The following is a 23,308-nucleotide window of genomic DNA, read 5'->3' on the forward strand; positions in this document are numbered from 1 at the left end:
TCCGGTGGCTTATTAGAGTAGGGCGGGGCAACTAGAGTCTTCTCCAGGCAGCCCTGGGCACTCCAGTGGTGGGCTCCTCCCACATGGCCAGCTTCTCGGAGTAGGCCCCCCAGTGAGAGCCTTTCCACACAGAGCCAGCTCCAAGCCCTGGAACCAGTAGCGGGCTAGGGGCAGCTTTCTTCAGAAGCACTGAATTATCAAGTTACTCCAAGACTTCAGGCTACTGAAGGCTGGGAGGAGATACACTGGAAATTTACAGGGACACTATAAGCCAATAGAGGAAATCTGCAATATCACACAGTCCCACTGATACCTGACCAATATGAGAAAACAAGGGAAGAAAATGTCCCAAACAAACCTAGATACTATAGCAATAAAACCCAATGACAGCACAGCAGAAGAAATGTCAGAAAGGGAGTTCAGAATGTACATAATTAAAACGATCAGGGAAGCAAATGAGGAGATGAAAGAGCAAATGCAGGCATTGAAATAGGAGATGAAAGAGCAAATGCAGGCATTAAGTGATTGCACCAATCAACAGTTAAAAGAGCAAATACGGGAAGCAAGATATCATTTCAATAAAGAGAGATACTGCAAAAAAAACAAACAGAAATCCTTGAAATGAAGGAAACAATAAACCAATTTAAAAACTCCATAGAAAGCATAACCGATAGGATAGAACACCTGGAAGACAGAACCTCAGATATCAAAGACAAAATATTTAATCTTGACAACAAAGTTGGCCAAACAGAGAAGATGGTAAGAAATCATGAACAGAATCTACAAGAACTATGGGATATCATGAAAAGGCCAAATTTAAGAATTATTGGGATTGAGGAAGGCTTAGAGAAATAAACCAAAGGAATGAACAATCTATTCAATTAAATAATATCAGAAAATTTCCCAAATCTGATAAATGAAATGGAAAACCAAGTACAAGAGGCTTATAGGACTCCAAATATACAAAATTACAACAAACCCACACCAAGGCACATTATTATGAAAATACCTAACATACAAAATAAAGTCAGAATTTTAAAGGCCATGAGAGAAAAGAACCAAATTACATTCAAGGGGAAACCAAAAAGAATATCAGCAGATTTTTCAATCCAGTCACTAAAAGCTAGAAGGGCCTGGAACAACATTTACCAAGCCCTGAAAGAAACGGATGCCAACCAAGGATCTTATACCCAGCAAAACACACTTTCAGATTTGAAGATGAAATAAGATCCTTCCATGATAAACAAAAGCTAAAGGAATTTACAAAAAGAAAGCTGGCATTACAGGACATTCTCAGCAAAATATTCCATGAGGAAGAGATGAAAAACAATGATGCAAATCAGCAATGGGAGGAACTAGCCTAAAGGAATAGCCAAATAAAGGAGAAACTAAATCATGTCAAAAAACAGAAATGAGTCAAATGACTGGGAATACAAATCATATCACAATAATAACCCTGAATGTTAATGGCCTGAACTCATCAATTAAAAGACATAGACTGGCAGATTGGATTGAAAAGAAAAATCCAACAATGTGTTGCCTGCAAGAGACTCATTTCATAGAAAGAGATACCTGTAGACTAAACGTGAAAGGATGGGAAAAAACATACCATGCACACGGACACAGCAAAAAAGCTGGAGTATCCATCCTCATTTCAGATAATGTGGACTTCAAGCCAAAACTAGTCAGAAGGGATAAAGAAGGACATTACATACTGCTTAAGGGAAGCATAAATCAGCAAGACATAACAATCATAAATATCTAGGCCCCGAACATTGACTCATCCATGTACGTCAAACAAATCCCTCTCAATGCCGGAAATCAAATAGACCACAACACAATAACACTAGGCAATTTTAATACACCTCTTTCACCGCTGGATAGATCGTCCAAACAAAAATTGAATAAAGAAACCATAGATCTCAACAACACAATCAACAATTTAGACTTAACTGACTTATACAGAATATACCATCCAACAAAGAACGAATACACTTTCTTCTCAGCAGCACATGGATCCTTCTCTACAATAGACCATGTTTTATGCAACAAAGCTACTGTTAGCAAATATAAGAAGATAGAGATACTACCTTGTACTCTATCAGATCATAATGGATTGAAATTAGAAATAAATGACAGAATAAAAAAAGAAACTTCTCCAATACTTGGAGATTAAATAATACACTATTATATGATGAATGGATAACAGAAGACATCAGGAGGGAAATAAAAAAAATTCTTAGAAGTAAATGAGAACGAAGACACATCGTATCAAAATCTCTGGGACACTATGAAAGCAGTACTTAGAGGAAGATTTATTTCATGGGGCGCATTCAACAAAAGAAGTAGAAATCAATAAATAAACGACTTAACATTACAGCTCAAAACCCTAGAAAAAGAAGAGCAGACCAACACCAAAAGTAGTAGAAGACAGGAAATAGTTAAAATCAGAGCTGAAATCAACGAAATTGAAACAAAAGAAACAATCGGAAAAATTAACAAAATAAATAGTTGGTTCTATGAAAAAATAAACAAAATTGATAAACCCTTAGCCACACTAACAAGGAGAAAGAGGGAGAAAACTCAAATTACTAAAATTCGGAATGAACAAGGAAATATCACGACAGACACCACGAGTGAAATACAAAACATAATTAGAAGCTATTTTGAAAATCTATACTCCAACAAAACAGAAAACCTCGAAGACATCAACAAGTTTCTAGAGACATATGAATTACCTAAACTGAACAAGGAGGACATACACAACTTAAATAAATCAATTTCAAGCAATGAAATAGAAGACGTCATCAAAAGCCTACCAACAAAGAAAAGTCCGGGACCAGATGGGTTCTCAGCCGAGTTCTACAAAACCTTTAAAGAAGAGCTCATTCCAATACTTTTCAAAGTATTGCAGAACATAGAAGAGGAGAGAACCCTCCCAAACTCATTCTATGAAGCCAATATCACCCTGATACCTAAACCAGACAAAGACACATGGAGAAAAGAAAATTTCAGACCAATATCCTTAATGAACATTGACACAAAAATTCTCAACAAAATTTTAGCAAATTGCATAGAAAAATATATGAAAAAGATAGTGCACCATGATCAAGTGGGTTTTATCCCAGGGATGCAAGGTTAGTTCAACATTGGGAAATCAATAAATGTCATTCACCATATCAACAGACTAAAAGTTAAGAATCACATGATTATTTCAATAGATGCAGAAAAAGCATTCGATAAAATACAGCATCCCTTCATGCTCAAAACACTAGAAAAAAATTGGGGTAGTGGGAACATTCCTTAACATTGTAAAGGCCATCTACACTAAGCCCATGGCCAATATCATTCTAAATGGTGAAAAACTAAAAGCATTCCCCCTAAAAACTGGAACAAGGCAGGGATGCCCTCTTTCACCACTTCTATTCAACATCATTCTTGAGACTCTAGCCAGAGCAATTAGACAAACCAAAGAAATTAAAGGGATACAAATTGGAAAAGAAGAACTCAAACTATCCCTGTTCACTGATGACATGATTATATATTTAGAGGAACCTGGAAATTCCACCAGAAAACTCTTAGAATTCATAAGTGAATTCAGTAAAGTAGCAGGTTACAAGATCATTGCTCATAAATCCAGTACATTTTTATACGTAAGTGATGAATCTTCAGAAAGAGAAATTAGGAAAACTACCCCATTCACAATAGCATCGAAAAAAATAAAATACTTGGGAATCAATCTCACAAAAGAGGTGAAAGACCTCTACAATGAGAACTACAGAACACTAAAGAAAGAAATTAAGGAAAACCTTAGAAGATGGAAAGATCTCCCATGTTCTTGGATAGGCAGAATTAATATTGTCAAAATGGCCATACTTCCAAAAGTACTATACAGATTCAATGCAATTCCAATGAAAATCTCAATCATGTACCTTATAGAAATAGAGCAAGCAATTATGAAATTCATCTGGAAGAATAAGAAACCCAGAATAGCTTAAACAATCCTCAGTAGAAAGAGTGAAGCAGTGGGTATTGCAATACCAGATCTTCAACTCTATTACAAAGCAATAGTAACAAAAACGGCATGGTATTGGTACCAAAATAGACAGGTAGATCAATGGTACAGAATAGAGGACATGGGCACAAACCCAAATAAATACAACTTTCTCATACTAGACAAAGGTGCCAAAAATATGCAATGGAGAAAAGAGAGCCTCTTCAACAAATGGTGCTGGGAAAACTGGAAAACCATATGCAACAGAATGAAATTAAACCCCTATCTCTCACCCTGCACAAAACTCAACCCAAAATGGATCAAGGACCTCGGAATCAGACCAGAGACTCTGCATGTTATAGAAGAAAAAGTAGGTCCAAACCTTCAACTTGTTGGCTTAGGATCAGACTTCCTTAACAGGACTCCCATAGCCCAAGAAATAAAAGCAAGAATCAACAACTGGGATAGATTCAAACTCAAAAGCTTTCTCTCAGCAAAGGAAACTATCAGTAATGTGAAGAAAGAGCCTACAGAGTGGGAGAATATCTTTGCCACTCATACTTCAGATAGAGTGCTAATTTCCAGAATATCTAAAGAACTCAAAAAACTCTACACCAAGGATACAAATAATCCAATCAACAAATGGGCTAAGGAAATCAACAGACACTTCACAGAAGAAGATGTACAAGCAATCAACAGATATATGAAAAAATGTTTAACATCTCTAGTAATAAGAGAAATGCAAATCAAAACTACACTAAGATTTCATCTCATTCCAATTAGAATGGCGATTATCAAGAACACAAGCAACAATAGGTGTTGTCGAGGATGTGGGGAAAAAGGTACACTCATACATTGCTGGTGGGGTTGCAAATTAGTGCAGCCACTGTGGAAAGCAGTATAGAGATTCCTCAGAAAGCTTGGAATGGAACCACCATTTGACCCAGCCATCCCACTCCTTGGCCTATACCCAAAGGACTTAAAATCAGCAAACTACCAAGATACAGCCACATCAATGTTCATAGCTGCTCAATTCACCATAGTCAGATTGTGGATCCAACCTAGATGCCCTTCAGTTGATGAATGGATAAAGAAACTGTGACATATATATACAATGGAATATTACTCCGCCATGAAGAATGATAAAATTATGGCATTTGCAGACAAATGGATGAAATTGGAGAATATCATGCTAAGTGAGATAAGCCAATCTCAAAAAACTAAAGGACGAATGAGCTCGCTGATAAGCAGATGAGGGGATATAATGAGGGGTAGGAGGGATTAGCGTTAGGGTTAGGGTTAGGTTTAGGGTTAGGGATAAGGAGGGTGGGTAAGAATGGAGGAAGGAAGGACTGTATAGAGGGAAAAGAGGGGTGGGAGTTGTGGCGGGGAAGGGAAAAAATAACAATGAATCAAACAACAATGTCCTATGTAAATTTGTGATTTTTAATAAAAAAAAAGAATAAATATGAATCCGTGCTGGACCCTGGAGCATGGTACCCTACAGGCCTTACAGACCTTGAGAAAACTTTTTATTCATAATGTAGAAACCAATATGCTTGCATACAAACCAGGACCAAAAATTTTGTTTTTAATAAAACAGTATAGAAACATAGAAAATAGCAATGTATTTCTAAGAGATATACTATTTTGGATGGCAAGGGGTATAATCAAAGAAGCCATGGAAAACCTTAGGGTCACCTGTTAGCCAATGTGTGTACAATGAATCAAAATGCAGTCTGTAAAAAATAAAAAAAATATTTTTATAAAATGATATACATATATACATCTTGCAGATATATATCCATCCATATGCCTATCTATCTATGTATCCATGTATCTACCAATCAAGATACAAGTGCTACAAGGGGCAAATTTGCCTTCATTTAATGTAATTTAATGTTAAATATTATAGATAAGAGGGTTTCCCTTTGATGTAAAGTCTTCCTACAGTTCGAGAAGATGAAACAGGAAAGAAATCAGTCATAGCTACCATTTCACATGGTCTTAAAATTAAAACATGTGGCTGGGGATGTAGCTCAGTGGTAGAGCACCTGCTAACCATATGAGTTCCTCAAATGATCCCATCCCCATGAAAACGAAAAACAAATGTATGAAGACCGATGAAGAATAGAGACTGAAAGTTGATCATTATTGCAAAGAAACCTAAAATATTTGAAAAAATTCATACAAACATACATCCCCCATATTTTCATTACCAATGGACTTCATCATTTTATTTAAGATATGTAATAAAATACATGTATTTCAAATATATTTCCTATCATAAACTACAGGAAAACTATGCTTTAAAGCTGAGTGTAAAAAGAAAGTGATAAAGCAAAAATATCAAATTCTATATAATGCTCTTGTAATATGTATTTTCATATTACATACTTGGGGAAAAATTATTTTTTGTGTTTGAATAATAATTCGGGGTGGGTACTGGGAATTAAACCCTGGTATGATTTACCACTATTCCCAGTGCTTTTTGATTTTTATTTTGAGACAGGGTCTCTCTAAGTTGCTGAGGTCCTTTCTAAGTTGCTGAGGCTGGCCTTGAACTTCTGATTAGGTGATTTTTTTTTCAATATATATTGTGACTTCAATAACATTAACAAAAAGATGATAACAGAAAATAAGAAACAGTCAATTAGAAAAAGAAATGAGAGTATATTGTGAAGGGAGCTAAGAAAAAAATCAGAAGACTATTTTAACAAAAGTCAGAAATATTATATTGATATCCTTAGAAGCCTTAAAAGCGGATATAGTATTTATGGTATTTAAATATCATGGACACCATACAGACAGTATTTCAGAACATAAATAAAAAAGTAAAATTGCTCTCATTATAATTTAGAATGACTAAAAATCCAATATATTGATAATTGATAATCCTCCTAGCTGGGGGTATAGCTCAGCATTTGAGTGCATGACCAGCATGTCCAAAGTCCAGGGTTCCATTTCCAGCAGTGAGAGGAAACTGAGTGAATTCCCATAAGTATATATTTTAAAAATTACACCAGAATAATTCTCATATGGGTTAAACTCTACATTAGGTGTATGTATTAGTAAGTTCTTAACAAAAAAATCATGAAACTCAATAGACTAAAAGACATGACTGTCTTGTTAGCTCACGATTCTATGGGATTTCTATCTTGTTAGCTTAGGATTTTGTGGGTTTTCATTGTGGTCGTACTCTCTATGTAAACTTAGCTGAAATCTGTTTGGTGTTTTATGTGCCTATGGTCTGCTGGAAGGTTGATTGGCAGCAGAATGTGTAGAATTTCTTGCGTGTCTATTAATTGGCAAACTCTAGTGTAATGTTTGACTGTTAACTTGGGCACCTCAGTTGTAGTGCAGGAGGCAAGTTAAATTTTGCTGAAAGTGATTTCAGGATTCTAAGTGCAATAATGTGGATGCCCCAATGTGCAAACACTGTTCAAATTTCTGTTTCCATTACATTGCTATTTCTCCCTTTGCCAAGACAAGTTACATAGCCACAAAGGATAAGGAAACCTGTAACATCACATTGCAGGGGTGTGGATGGAGGGGGAGTAATTTTTGCTTACAATATGTTATACTCTTAGCTCATGAAACAACAAATCACATAACAGCAGTACTGAAATATAGTCCATAAATATAATGTTTGGTTGAATTAGTACATCGGGCTATAAAAACATATAACACATTCAATAAAGCAAAACACTTTTCCCTCCAAATCTAATAGGAATCACCTGTTTTGGTTGTTTTTATTGTTCCTAATAAAATGAAGATCTAGCTGGAATTGGAGTGGTCTAACTTAAAAAAAACAATATGAGTTGTAGGACTGCTCAGCAGAGTCAGATATGCATAATTTCAGAGTCATAAAAATTGGTACATGAAGAAAAAAAAATAGACCTAAACCGTACCTCTCTTCCTCACTTAGAAACAAGGCATAGTAAACATGTACCATGTGGTATACACCATCTACTCCCTCTTTCTCCCTTCCCCTTTTATCTCAACATCTCCTCTCTTGCTTTGTTATTTTTATAAGTGCAAATAAGCAATTTTGAACAATTAACTAGAGGAAAATATAGTGTAACTGTAGTAAAAAAAAAAAACCCAAAAATCTCAGGCTGAGAATAATAAGATTGAATCAAAAAGGAAAATGCAAGTCTAAGGACCAAAGTCTAGAAAGAGTCTAGAAAAGTCCATTAAAATAATTTCCAGAGGATAGGAATAAGTATTTAGATTTAATAATAAAGTCAAATACCCTCTTTTTTCTGAACTAATAATAAAATGTGGCAAACTTGAAAAATTCAAGGGGAAAAAATGAAATGTGTTATTTATAGTTAAATAGCTCTAATGAACCTATACCAGTTTTACAACTCTTCTGTAAAACCAGAATTATCTCAAAGTTAAGTAAAAATATTCCTTTGAAGTTGTCAAAATGTAGCATCTAACAATGACATATCAGGTATATAAAAACATGAACAAGACAAAATTGTGCCAGATGGTTAAGGTGAAGGAATTTCTATTAATACATAATAGATAAACCAATAAATAAACCAGGAATTGCAATATTCAGAATAGTACATGTTAGATTTCAGAACAAAATAAATGGGAAAATATTATAAATTTCACATAAAACTTGATTACATATATAATTTGAAATACAAATAAACATATAGGAGCATCATATGAAAATACAACATTGTCACTGACTTTTTTAAAATTATAATTTATACATTACAATTTATAAATTACAATTTATAAAGAACTCACAGTAGGACGCACAGTTGAGGTATGGTAAATAGGCTTTATAGTCTTAGTTCTGAGAACTTAGACAAAATTCATGTAAAGAAGGAGACAGACATCATTACCCTATGTACGTGGTGTGAATCTACATTGTGTAAAACCATAGAAACAAAAAGGTGTACCCCATTTGAATACAATGAATCAATATGCAGTCTGTAAAAACAAAAATAATTAAAATTTAAAATAAAGGTAGGAAAATCTAAAAAATCTTCTTAAAAGTATTGAACATGTATGTCTATTTGTATTTCAGTTCTGTTTCACTCAGAAAAATAAAGCAATCTGGTATTCCCAAAATAAGAAATTCTGCAGAGTTTACCCAGATTACTGATTACCCAGATGATAAACAAACTTAGAAGGTGGACAGGAATTACTAAGCAATTTAGGAGAGGAAGAATCAGTCACCACCTCAGGAGATGACTGGGCTCAGATTAGGAAGATTGCCAGAAGCCACAACACAGGACAGAGAACAAAATGGAGAGACTATTTTTTTGGATCCTAGGAGCTAGCGATGAGACTATCTGCTTATACAAAAGAGAGGGAGAAACAGACCTTGATTCTCTTTTGTACTTCATACTCCAGTCTCTCACCTGTGCCTCTCATTGGCCCATTCTTGTCAGAAGTCAGTTAGAAACAATAGCAAAATAAGTGAACTTTGGTAGTGAAAGGTGAGCAATTGAATTTGAAGGCAAATCTCCCATGATTCCCTTGATAAATATATGCTCACATATGTTTATGTCCTCAGTACATTCTATACAACACAAAATAGTCTCAAACTGAACTATAAGAAAACCAATAGGGGTTAGAGATATAGCTCAGTTGGCAGAGTGCTTGCCTCCCAAGCACAAGGTCCAGGGTTCAATCCCCAGCATCACCAAAAGAAAAAAGTAAATAAATATATGTAATTTAAGTTTTGCTCCTAGATATAAACATTTCCCAGTAATAGAGCAAAATTGAAAATCACAAAATAAAATTTGTTATTTTAAGTTTTCTAAATGTGAAGAATAGGCGTAGATTGAAAGTTATGGAAGCAAAAGACAAATGTTTTGGTTGTGTATGATGGTACATGCCTGTAAACCCAGTGACTCAGGGGGCTGAGGCAGGAAGATTAAAGTTCAAGACCACTCTCAGCCATTTAAGGAGATCCTAAGCAACTTTTAGAGACTGTCTCAAAATAAAATTAAATAAATAAGAAGAGGGCTGTGGATATACCTCAAGAGTAAAGTACACCTGAGATCAGTCCTTAGCATCCTCTTTGCAGAAAGACAAATGTTTTAACTTACCTGTATGGGAACTTTATATAATTTGTAATGGGAACTAGCTAATCTGTAAATAGAAATTGTGGGAATTCTTCCAGATCTACTTGATCACTTTTAATACCATTATACCCCGCACCTCAAATTATGAAAATTTCACCTCAGAAGTCCATGCTTCAGACTTAGAGAGCTGCCCTAGTTTTATTGGATGCGCTTACGTGATATACATGGGGTTTTATGACCCCATATCTCTTGGAAGGCTCTTAAAAGATGTTTGATATGCTGGAACATCAGAGCTCAATAGCCTTGTCTTGAGTTGCCTCAAATCCAAGGTATAATTGCCTGGTAAGAGTTTCCCTAAAAGATCTATGCTCTGTGGGAATTTGTGTTAATATTCTCATTGCTCGGCTTCTTCCCCACCATGTTTAATTTGTTCATCTTTTACTGAAATCTCTCTGAAACATTCCCTGAGCATGTCACTAGCATTTGAAATAACATGAATTCCCATTTCCAAAGCATCTGGGGAATGCAATCCCTAAAACAGTATGGTTGATATGAAGGTAGGCATAGTGGGTAACGGGTGGTCAGATGGGGCCTGCTTAATAATAAGTAGCTCTGGATGACAACCCTCCCCCATATGTGTAAAAGGAGATACAGAGAATGCTGAAAAAATCATTGAGTCTAAACAGATGACTCAAGAATAACAAACGATTTTCTTTACTTTATTCTATTTTATCTTTCCTTTCAGAAAAGTTGCTTCAGTTATAACATAGTAAACGGATAAACGGATGAGGAAAGGACTAGATTAGATTGAAGAATACAATGTAAGAGGTTATTGCTGACATTTGGATGAGAAATGATAGTAAATTCAAGTAGCTTTGTTGACACAGAGGAGTGTATTCAAGTGATGCAAATGAATTGATTTCACGGGAATTGATCATGGATCAGAGGCAGGAGAGAGCAGAGGAGTTTAGATAAGGGATGCTTTGCTATTTTCAAACGGTTAAAATCTTAAGTGTGTGTGTGTTTGATTCTTTAAAACATTACTTTCTTTGGGGACACAATAGATATATAATAAAAATTTAACTCATTGACTGCTTGTGGATATGAAATAAAACATTTAAGGCATTTAGCACAGTGGCTCTTACATACTAAATGCTTATTAAGTGTTGAATATGGTGGTATATAAGGGGAAAATAAAAAATGATCTTGAGGATTTAGCTTAGTTGGACCAATATTTAATTGCAGAGTCTCTGATTTATGAAGGCTGTTTCAACTTTACAATGGTGTGACAGTATGCAAATTTGGTAGGAGTCCTATCTCAAATTTTCAGCCTGGATCTTATTCCATGCTAGTGACTCTATTGTGGTGTAGGGCAGGACAAAGAGCCCCACCTCTCAGTCAACCACCTGATCACAAGGGGAAAGAACCTATACTTAACAGTGTGCTATATTTCCAGTTAATTTCATTAAAAACATTTTCAACTTAACATATTTTCAATTTACCCTGGAATTATTGGGGACATGGCTCTATGTTAAAATAAGGAATATCTCTATATAGAAAGTAGTAGATGAGCAAGTTTGAGAGTTTAAACCTGTTTATGCATAATATCTTCCCCTCCCTTTTATTTGATCTTTATTTTTCTCATCTGATGATCTTTTTATAAAACCCATGAATCTACAACTTGGAGATGAGTTCACAAAACATTTACCTGATAAATCACTGGGGAAAATTTTTTTAAAAATGTATGAGTTACAAAATTCTCCCTGATACAAGAGCCATTGTAATGACTGTCATTCTATGAAATGTATAATAATATTGATATTCAAGACAACATTTTTATATGAAAAAATAAATATGCTGTTGATATTTTTAAGGAATGTATATTAGTAGATACCTGTGGATTCTGACATGAATAATTAATATAATTTAACAATCTAACTTGCATTTTACTGTGGGTAATAAAACTAAAATACTTCAAAATGTAGTCATATAATGGAAGCTAATGGGAGTATGTCATTCCATCTACAGAAGTCTCCCTGACAAGAAATTGTTTTGTGTTGACCAAGCAGCATTTTTTTCTAAAATTTCTCTTTCTGTAGTGTCTGTCAACGTTCTGTCACACTTCTCTATAATAAACTCTAGTTTCTGGAAGTCTGTGCATTGGTCAGACACACAGGGGCCTGATATTTTTTTTTGCAGAGCATGGTCTTATTCTGAAAGTAATTTTCCTTGTATAATTTCTATTTGAAAGTCCATTCATTTGTGACAGCAGTGTAAAGAGAACATTAACTTTAATACTTTGGGGATTGTTTTCCTTAGTGGCTGATGCAATATTGCTGAATACAATAGCAAAAAAAGTGAAATTGACAGACGGCTGGCAGCCTCCAGGTAGAGAGCTCTCAGGGCATCTGAAAAATGGGCTTCATGTAAGTTCAGTGTGACTAGTTTGAGGTCCTATATACCAAAAATTGAACATGTTTTAGGAGAACATTCATCCAATGGTATACCCACCACTTTTATAAGATATATTCTCTGTGGAAGAATCCTTTTTATTTTTTATTATGTTTTTGAACTTTAAGGGATTTCCAACTAGAATTTGGAGACTGAGAAGAATGAAAATGATGGATACAGCTGCAAGTTGCAAATGTTCTGTTTCAAATAAGAGCTTCCCTTTTAAATGTAGTTACTTGAAGATGTAGGTCATAGAATTTCATTTCTTGAGAGTCATGGAGAATGTACTGCATAATGTAGGTTTTCTCAAACTGTCTGAGTAACACCAGGGTTGTCTGTTAAAGTAGATTTCTAGGTCCCACCCTGTGTTTCTTTCTCTAAGGTTCCATGTTATTTATGTTGATTTTGGGGGAAAATACCAGTGAAATGCTTAAAAATATGGGTTTTGATAGAAATGGATGGCTATTTTTGGTAAGGACAGCCATTTCTGCAATTTACTACTTACTGATATCAGGAAAGTATCTAATCTTTCTTTATTTCTGTTTCCTCTATAAAAAGAATATGTGCAGGAAATTTCCCATTGTATGATCATTTGAGGAAGCTGGTTTTGATCTCTTATCAAAACCACTGGTCAAAACACTTCATCCTCAAAACTGCAGGATCATAAATTCTTTAAGTCCTTGAAAAACTAGACATTCCATAAAATGTACTTGAAAATTCTCTATGGTAATGTAAATGAAAGAGTAATGAAGGTCAAACTACAGTCCTAAACCTAATTTTTCAAACAAATCTGAATTTCTATGCTATACTAAGAGTAAAAATTACCATGCCTTTATTTTTATTTATAATAAATTATACCTGCATTAAAGGCACTTACTTCAAAGTTTCAACTTTTTTGGTCATTAAAAATTATTTTTTCTATATTTATTGTCTGTTTCTGACACTAGACATTAAGCTCTGAGAAAGCAGGGTGCCTAGCAGTATTATTTACCAATGTATTCTAACACCTGGTGTAATGTCTGAGGGATGGTAGCATTAAAATAATAGGAAATAGTGGATGCTATTCACATTCTCATCCTTCTTTATCCAAATCCAGAATTTAAGTGATTCCAGAGAAAATGGGAAGCTCACTGATACACTATCATTTGTTTAAAGAGCAACTGTGGTTGTAGCATCTTTTGTTACCTCATACTACCCACTGTCCTAGGTGTAATAGTGCCATGCCCTGTGCACTGTACATCCTGGCACCTGTGAATACATTCTGTTACATCCTCAGGGAATTAAGGCTGCTAATCACCTGATCTTGAAATAGATTATCATGTATTATCCAACTGGGCCCAATATAATCATAGCAGTTCTTGAAATTTAGTGAAGGGAAGCAGAAAATTTAATAGCAGAATCAGAAAAAGACAGAGAAATATGAGGATGCTAAGCTCTCTCCTTGAAGATGTAGAAAGGGGCATGTGTTGAGGAAAGGAAGCAATCTTTAGAAGCTGGACAAGGCTTCTGGAACACCCAGAAGAGACACAGTCTCCACAAACCCCTTAATTTTAGTCCAGTGAGATCCATTTCATACTTTTTACCCACAGAACTATAACATAGTAAATCTGTGTTGTTTTTAATCACTAAATATGCACTAATTTTGTTGCATAATCAACAGCAAATAAACAGGTTATTTAGGGTGAGTGTTTTAGCCTATCTAAAATGAACTAATCTCACTGGTCATTTTGATCCTCATGGCTCTTTGTTAGGTATCTAAATTTAGGAGCTTTATTACCCAGCTATCAATAGGCACTCCACCTATGTTCTACAAACTCCTTGTTTCTGAACATTATCTTCTTCAAACTATCAGATATAACTTACTGTTGTTCTAAAAAGTTAGCTTAATTTCCTAGACAGGCGTCCAACTTTGAAACCTAAAATCACCTTGGGAGTGATCCCTAGAATGACCCTTTCAGAATGTAAAATGAATTGTTGCAACAGAAAATATCCATGTCTTTTTTAATGGCTACAGGAATCCCAATATTAAGAAACATCATTTCCTTCTTTTTTTTTTTTCCTGAAGGGTCTTAAAAGCGAAAAGGAATAGAGAATGAAAGTAAATATCTAACTGCACCAGACCATTCTTTCTGTATTTCTCACACTGCATTGCTCAAAGGGCTTTTCAGATGTAAAAATTAAATATTGACTTGAAATCATTCCTACCTACTTAAGACTCTTGTAGGTAAAAGGAAACTAAAGTGAAAAAAGTAAATATTCACGAAAAGATTCAGTTAAATATTGAAAACATTGCTTAGCAATTTTGCTTTTGTTTCCATGATACCATCTTAATTTTATGCTATAATTAAAATATTTTACAGTATATTTCATGAGTCTATATTGCAATTTAAATCAAAATATAATGTATCAGCAAGCTAATACTTATCAAAGATGTGTTGTGTTCCTGGCACTAAGACTTCAAGTCCATTGTTGCATTATTTATCTTCATGACTACCAGTGAGGCTGTGTTTTACTCTGTTCTACAGATTTGGAAACTAACATCCACAGAGATTAAATAATTTGCCATAGGTCACAATTTCTTAATATGAAATTTCTCATGATGGTCAATAGCTCACTCATATTCTGATAGACAGACTACCAAACCAGCAAGTAAGGAAGGAATTAAGAATTTTACCCTCAATGATCTCTGTACCTATGCATACATACAGACTCTTTCTCTTTCTCTTACCTGTATGTGTGCGTGTCCATGTAATGTATATGAAAGTTTTAGTAAAGGACTTCTTCCTTTTGTCTAAGTGTGGTCCTGTATTATGTTTATGTTATACCTCTCCTTTTGAGAATGACACAAACACAGATCTGTGTCTAACTGCATTAACATGTTCCATTTCTAATTTCATCTTACTTTACAAAATGTCTGCAGACATTTCTTCACTTGCAGCTTCTGTATTTAGGTCCCTCCAAGTTTTATTTCTATAGTCAATTGACCTCATCTTTGTCTTTATTCACTTTTAGGCCTACTCCTTCTTCTCACATACCTTCACAATTATAAGATCAAGGCTTCTGTTTGTTGATTTATTTTACTTATGTTCGTGAGTTGACCCTGTATTTTAAGCTATATTTCTGAGTGTATGCAAATTTTTTTTAACCAGAAGTACTGATAAAATTACAAATTTTGACTTTGATTGCAAATAAGGAATAATAATATTTCAGACTTTTATTGTGATTGTAAAGCTATTGCCTAATGCATTAGCCATTTATATCAGATTTTCTGCCATTTTATTTTATCTATTTTCAATTGAAAGAGGCAGCACTGAACAGCAGGTATGTGTTTATGCCATAAAGAGTCTGAGATCAAGTATTTAAATGTTTTATGATCTCAATTAAATACACTTATAAAAAGCTGTTATTAAAATTGATATACATTTCTATAAATTGCATATAAAAATACAATTCCTCTAATTTAGTTATAAAAACAGAAATGGAAAAGAAATATTTATCTACATTCCAAAGTCAAGACCATCTCTGGCTTTGCATGAAACGTTCTGTGTTATTCTTTGCATTTCTGCCTGGAATGTAGTTCCAAATCCAGAAGCTATTGCTCAGAGGTCTGCCCTGCTCAAACACTTGATGACCTCTATGCACTAAAGCTGTGGTTCCAAACACCTGTCCCTGAAGCCACATGGGTTCCAGTGGAAGGTCTCATTGTATCATTTGCATAAAATAGGGATACAACCACACTTACACTTCAAGCAGTACATCAAGCAGTATCTCCATTTGTGAAAAGTCTCATTATGAATGACAAAAAGAAGAAAGTAACTAACTTAAAGCTAAAAAAATGGATTTAGTAAAATTACCCACCAATTGGTCTGAAATTTATGTTTCAGACTTAATTTAAATTGAAATGTCCATGCTGTGTGAAATTCCAGAAACCTCTCTATACTTATGAAGAAATTTGTTTACCTTTTTATAAAAGTTTTCAAACATATCCTTTCTTTTGTTTAAAATTTTATTCTTTCTAACCCAAATTTCAAAAGGAAAACTTAAAATGCAAATATTGGACTCTGTTGTTCCAAAATTTATTGAGGTTTATAAGATTCAAGGCAGGTAGACAATGTGATGTCCTTACATGCATTGTGAACTGATTACTGCAATCGGGCTAATTAACATACCTATCACCTTGCATGGTTTTATTTTTCCTTTTGTGTGGTGAGACCCCAAGGCTCAATTCTCTTAATAAATTCCACATATGAAATGAAATAATTTTAACTATAGTCATTGTACAGCGTATCTCCAGGGATTATTCATTCCATACAACTGAGCTTTTGATCAATATCTCTTCTCCCACTCCAGACTCATGGCAACCATTTTCTATTCTCTACTTATGTGAATTTGACTTTTTTCAATTCTGCATATAAGTGAGATCGCAGATTTATCTTTCTGTGTAGAATTTGTCTTTATTCACTCATCTAATGGTGAACTCTTAGGTTGTTTCAATATATTTGTTCATTGTAAATAATGCTGCAATAAACTTTGAAGTGCAAATAATTCTGTCATGCTGATTCCATTTCCTCTGAATACATTCCGAGAAGTGAAATTGTGGATCATAGAATTGTTTAAAATTTTTTCAGTCGCTTCCATACTGTTTTCCATAAAAACTATAACAATTTATGTTTCCACCAGCAGTATAAAAGGGTTTCTTTTTCTCAATCTCCTTGCCAATGATTGATATCTTTTGCCTTTTTTAAGAGTCATCTAACAGGTTTGGTGATATCTCATTGTGTTTTGATTGGCATTTGCCTGATTATTTATTGTCATGGAACACCTTTTCACAGTCTATTGTCACCTTTAATAATATTTACCTTGTCATGTTTTTTTGTCTCCCCGAATAAATGTCAATTCATTTCTTACTAGTTTTTAATCAGGTCCTTAAACTTTTTGCTGTTGATTTCATTGAACAACTTGTGTATCTTGGATGTTAATTCCTTATCTGATATAAGGTTTGCAAATATTTTCTCCTGTCCCATAGGTTTCCTTTTCACTTTGTTGAATGTTTCTTTGTTATGTGGATGATTTTAGTTTGATATAATCCCATTAGTTTATCTTTTGTCTTGCTGCCTGTGTTTCTGATGTCTTACACAAAAAAAAATCATTGTTCAACATGTCAACAATTTTTCTGTTTTCTTTAGTATTTTTATGATTTCAGATGATATCTTTTACATCTTTCACCTCTTTTTGAGATTTTCTTTAATATATTGTATAAATAAGGTTCGAGTTTCATTCTTCTGCATACAGATATCCTCAATATTTCACTCTTTATAATGAATAGATCATCCAGACAAAATCAATAAGGAAACAGAAGAACAGCAACCTGATAGACTGAATAGACCTTACAGATATACAAAACGTTTCTCACTCAAAAGCAGAATACATGTTCTTCTCAAGGATCCATTGAACATTATCCAGGATATATCATATGTAGGTCACAAAAGTTTTCACAAATTTAAGACGCATCTGCCTCTTTTGAAGTTTTCTAGAAATCAAATATTTTGACATCCCATTTTCCTGTTTCCTCCTATTATTTCTAATAATGTTTTTGGAGTTTCTGCTGAATTCTTCTTTATGGTATATAATTATATGCCTATTAATTCATCTATTTAATTTTACTACAACATCTTTTTTTTAGTTGTAGATGGACACAATAAGTTTATTTATTTATTTATTTATTTATTTATTTATTTTAATATGTGGTACTAGGGATCAAAGCCAGTGCCTCACACGTGCAAGGCTGCAACATCTTTTCAAGAAAAGAATGTTGGATACTTGTCATAGATTGTGCTCCACTTTGTATTGCTCTGTTGGCCCAGCAGCATAGAAGAAAAGGGGAACACAAATTAGGAGCATACTGGCCACTGCTTTCGAGAGAATACATTTCAAGCCACTAAGAGTAAAATTTCCAACCACTTGTAATTTTAGCATACAATTTGAAGACAAATCTCCCTGGAGTAGACTTTCATCCATGGAGGGAGATCAAAATAATCCAGAAAATTCTTCAATACTAAGATGAACAGTGGAGTTTTAAAGATTACCTAAATGGATGACCACTCCAGGGACCTATGCCAAGTATAGCTATAAAAATCAAATAGCCTGAAAGAAGATTTCAGGAATAAGGCAATACTTCACTTATCAGAACTGAGGGAAATTATCTGCATTTTACTAGTGGCTAGAGTAACTTTAGAGTGATTACAGAGCTCTACAAATTCTTCTCTTTGATTCTGAAAAGCAGGGTAAGGCCAGAACCTGCAAATGCCTCTTTGCAGTTCCAATGGAAGTAATGAAATGTGGTCTAGTCATGAAAACATTACTCTGAATATAGACCTTGGCAATTAGAAACATGCTCCTACCAAAGTAATAATTGCAATTTTTAGTAAACTTCAAGCACTATTCTTGGCATATCAAGACCACCATGAGAGGGGTTTGGGAAGAAAAACATCAGGCAATTAAGAAGCCAGTAAGAAGACACAAATAAGAATGATGTGTATTTTGATCACTTCTGATGTGCAGGCTGGTACAGGTGAGTCCTTCCTTCTCTTTCTTTCTTCATTCTCTTCCTTCTTTTCTTACCTCTACCCTCTTTTATTTTTTCTTTCTTCTCTAAAATTAGTTATTTAACCATCCAAAATACATAGACAAATTACTGACTACAAAGTACATGGAATTCATAGCTTCATTTAAAATATCTTATCTATGACAGCTGCAACTTACAGGAGTTAAAAAGAATAGGAATCCATTGAACAGTTTTTGAACATGATAAAGATATCTGCATGGAGATTGGTAGAGATTTTCAACAATTTTTTACTTTTTTCATATGTCTCATAAATTGACTAGACAAGCTCATTATCAATGAGGTTGTTAAAAATGGAGATAAGCTTTTTAAATAAAAGTTAGTTTTGCTAAGCTGTGAAATGTGGGAAATGACACCAAAAAATCTAAAAGCTAGGTAGCTGATGATGAGCTGAAGAGAGATGCTTGAAATTGCTACAGAGAAAGAGACACTGAGAGTTGAAGTCCAACTTCGGAGTATTAACTTTCTGAAAGGACTGTGGTCCACGTGCCATCCTGAAATAAAGTCTACAGAAATGAGGAAACTCTTTATCAACAATGTCATGTTTTAGTTCACCAGGTGAAGAGGTGAGGAATTAGAGCTGCCAGCAGTGACAAGAGATAACATATCTAACTTTTAATCTCAGTTCTAAACTCGGACAGTTGCACGGTCAGTAAAGTGTATTTTTTTTTTTTCCAGTGTCCTTCTCAGATATTTAAGATTCCTTATTCATCACCACCACACAGAGCCACTTTCCATTGAAACAAGTCAATGCTTTATTATTTTCACCATCTTGGTCAATAGATGAGAATGACACAGGCATTAGGAATACCTAAGTTGTCTGAAAACAACAAATTAAGAAAATGTCTAATGTTATGACCAATATCTCAACTCCATTAATAGACAATTTATACCCAACATGAGATTTAAAAATATCAGAAACTAGCCCTTTAATGCCATCGACAGGGAAATTCATAATGTAGTTCTGACGAGATTTTCTTGGAAAGAATATTATGTGATCTTTCTTATTTACCACTGAATACTTTCATTTGCATTTAATCAGGTAATTATAATAATACTAACTTTATTAGTATTTTATGTGTATTAATTCAGTTGATATTCATGAGAACCAGAAGAGAATGGTATAGTTATTTTTTTTCTTTACTCTCAAGTATACACAGATATTAAGTAACTTTCCAAGATTACAAGTGATGAATGACAGACACTTCCTATAAACCCAAGATTGGCAAATTTAACATTCCATTGCCCTAAAAATGCTTTATCTTGAACCAGATGCAAGTCTGCTTGGAAAACAACAAATAACCACATTGACACAATGCTTCTTCTTTTCAGATGCCAACTTTCAACCATTAGGTAGCATTCAGTGATAGATGGGACAGGGGTTCACTATCATGTGAATCTTTATTTCATGTTATAAAAAAGAAATGCTTAAAAAGAAAAGAAAATTTGAAGAAAGATACTAATCATATATTATTAAAACCATTTTAGCATGTCTCTTTTTACCCATAAGAAAGGAAGAATTCAAACAATTTTCAAGAAAAAAGTATATGAAAAACTACTAGAAACTCATTTATTTCTTTATGATGATCCAGCATACCCATTTCTCTTCTTATCTGTATTCCTGACTTCTCATGCCATAAACAATGCAGGAACTGACTCATTCAGACCCCTGAATCATGTTAATCTGGCATGGTTTTTAAGGTAGAGAATTCCATGCCCAATTCTCAATTCTAACAGCAAAGATGCTGCTGACCCACCTGAGACTACTCCTATTGAACCAACAGCAGTCATAGAAAGGAGTCACATAGAAAACAGTAAGCATATAAGCAATTTCAGATTCATTTCCTAAAAACAGAAAATAGCTTATTTGTTGCCTGTAACCAGATGAAAGTATTCCTACAATAATGACAGACATGGGTTGGCATTTGCAACAGGAGAGTAAAAGGCATATAGTTGGACTATTTCTCTGGAATTGACTTGAGCCCATCTTAAGCAGACATTTCCTCATAGAACAGACTTATTCATTGGTTACAATCTCTGAATAGCCAACAAAATCTCAACATAAAAGGTAATTAAAATTAAAAAAGAAGGTTGGTTTTAGCCATGTAGTACTATAGATTAATAGATTGATATTAGCAATTCTAAATTTCATGTTTCTTTTTTGATTCCATAATACTTACCCTTTCACCATATATATATATATATATATATATATATATATATATATATATATAAATATTTTATTTTATATTTGGTCATGCCTAGTCTTCCCATACTTTGGTTTAGGGGCTCACATAAAGTTCAGGGGATTTTGGTGTCAATCTGTTTTTCAGTTTAAAAAAATTGCTTTTAAGACACTTTTCCTGTATTAAATAGAAACCTTCCAGCAGTGACTTAGATAAACTTCCTGAGAGGTAAACACATGGACTTAGAAGGACATCGATAATAATCTTTCATTCATGGCCTCATTTTCAATGCCCTGATCTTCCCATTCCCACACAATTCAGTTCAAGAAAAAAGTCATGTATTGAAGAGTGGGTGCTTTGGACGAGAGAGCACACTGAAATGAAAACAGATATTGTTTCTGCTATCAGTGAGAGTAAGATAGTGAATTTGTGGAAAAAGACATTCCCCTCCCTGGTACCGACATGTGATGAGTGATATTAATCTTTTTAGAATTTCTATTATGAAGGTACACAAAATTGCAGCTTCTCCATGTTCCTGGAAGAGATCAAACTAGTTGGTGCTATGCAGATTTAGGTTCAGTTAAGTATTTGTATGAGAGAGAAAATTAAAAAAGAAATAAGGATATGAAGTGATGCTCATTTGATACACAAATAACCACTGGTATCTGTGACAAAGTTACTTTCCTGAGGCAGGCGGAACCCGGGGCCCAGGGTTACGCCACTTGCATCCAAAGATGGCAACTGGCAGAGAGCAAACGGTGTCCTGATTATGCCTGGAGAGAGGCAGAACAGGGTTTATAATTGGCTGCATGATAATCAGTTCAGCTGCCTAGCGTGTGGACAGATATACTTTACATGTATGCTCCAGCGAGTGATCCCTTGACCTTTAACAGGATTGGATGGACATATCTGCTTACAATTGCTTATGCATGAGACTGCTTATATACTGAGGGTGTTATTTGAATAAAGGGGAAGCTGCCTCATGAACCTTTGAAGTGTACATGTCTTCTGTCCCGCTGGTTGGCCTGAAGCGGGAGAAGCTGCGGTTTTAGGTAAGGGAAAAGAGCAAGAAGTGGCACCTAACCGCTTGAATAAAGCCAGGCAAAGAAGCCTCGGTTTTCTTCTGTAAGCAGAGCTGCTTGGAAAGAAGCCGCAGTTTTCCTCCTTAACCGGAGCCCCTTGAAGTAGCCCTGGGGCAAGCAGTGGTTCTCGGACTTTCCTGAGAAGAAAAACATATCATGACTCATTGAACATAATCCTTAAAGAAGCAATATACACTTGCAAATGCCTCTTGTAATCTTGAGAAACTAACCAGTTGCTCTAATTTTAATCTTCAATCCCTCATTTCAGAAATTTAAATTGGAAATATCAAGAGATAAATCTAGTTCGAAAAATAACACTGGCAAATAAATTATGAAAATCAGGTCACTCATATGAAAGCTACAAGTTGAGGGTATTGGAGATTTATAGTCATAAAACAAAGAAAAACCTCCAGAGTCAAAAAACATGATAATTGTTTTATCTTGTTTTTGGTAGAGAATGAACACATGATTGCTTAATCACTGAGCAACATCCCCAGTCCTTTTTCTAAATTTTAAGACAGGGTCCTGTTTTGAGATAAGATAGAAGAGGATATATTAAGAATAGCATGCAGTGGGGCCAGGTAATCCCAGTCACTTGGGAGACTGAGACAGGAGGGCCACAAGTTCAAAGCCAGCCTCAGAAAAAGTGAGGTACTAAGCAACTCAGTGAGACTCTATCTCTAAATAAAATACAAAATAGGACTAGGGATTGGCTTAGTAGTCGAGTGCCCCTGAATTCAATCCCTGGCAACCCCTCTCCCCAAATAAGAATAGCATGCAAATAAGTAAAACAGGAAGTAGGTCAAAAATCCAAAGAACATCACCAGTTAAATCAACAGAAGCTTAGACTGAAAACCAGATAAAATAACTTCTTATTCCCCCTTCACCACTTCCATTTCTCTTGTTCATCTTGTGTT

This window comes from Sciurus vulgaris, assembly GCF_902686455.1.
Source record: "Sciurus vulgaris genome assembly, chromosome: 9".
NCBI classification, from domain to species: Eukaryota; Metazoa; Chordata; class Mammalia; order Rodentia; family Sciuridae; genus Sciurus; species Sciurus vulgaris.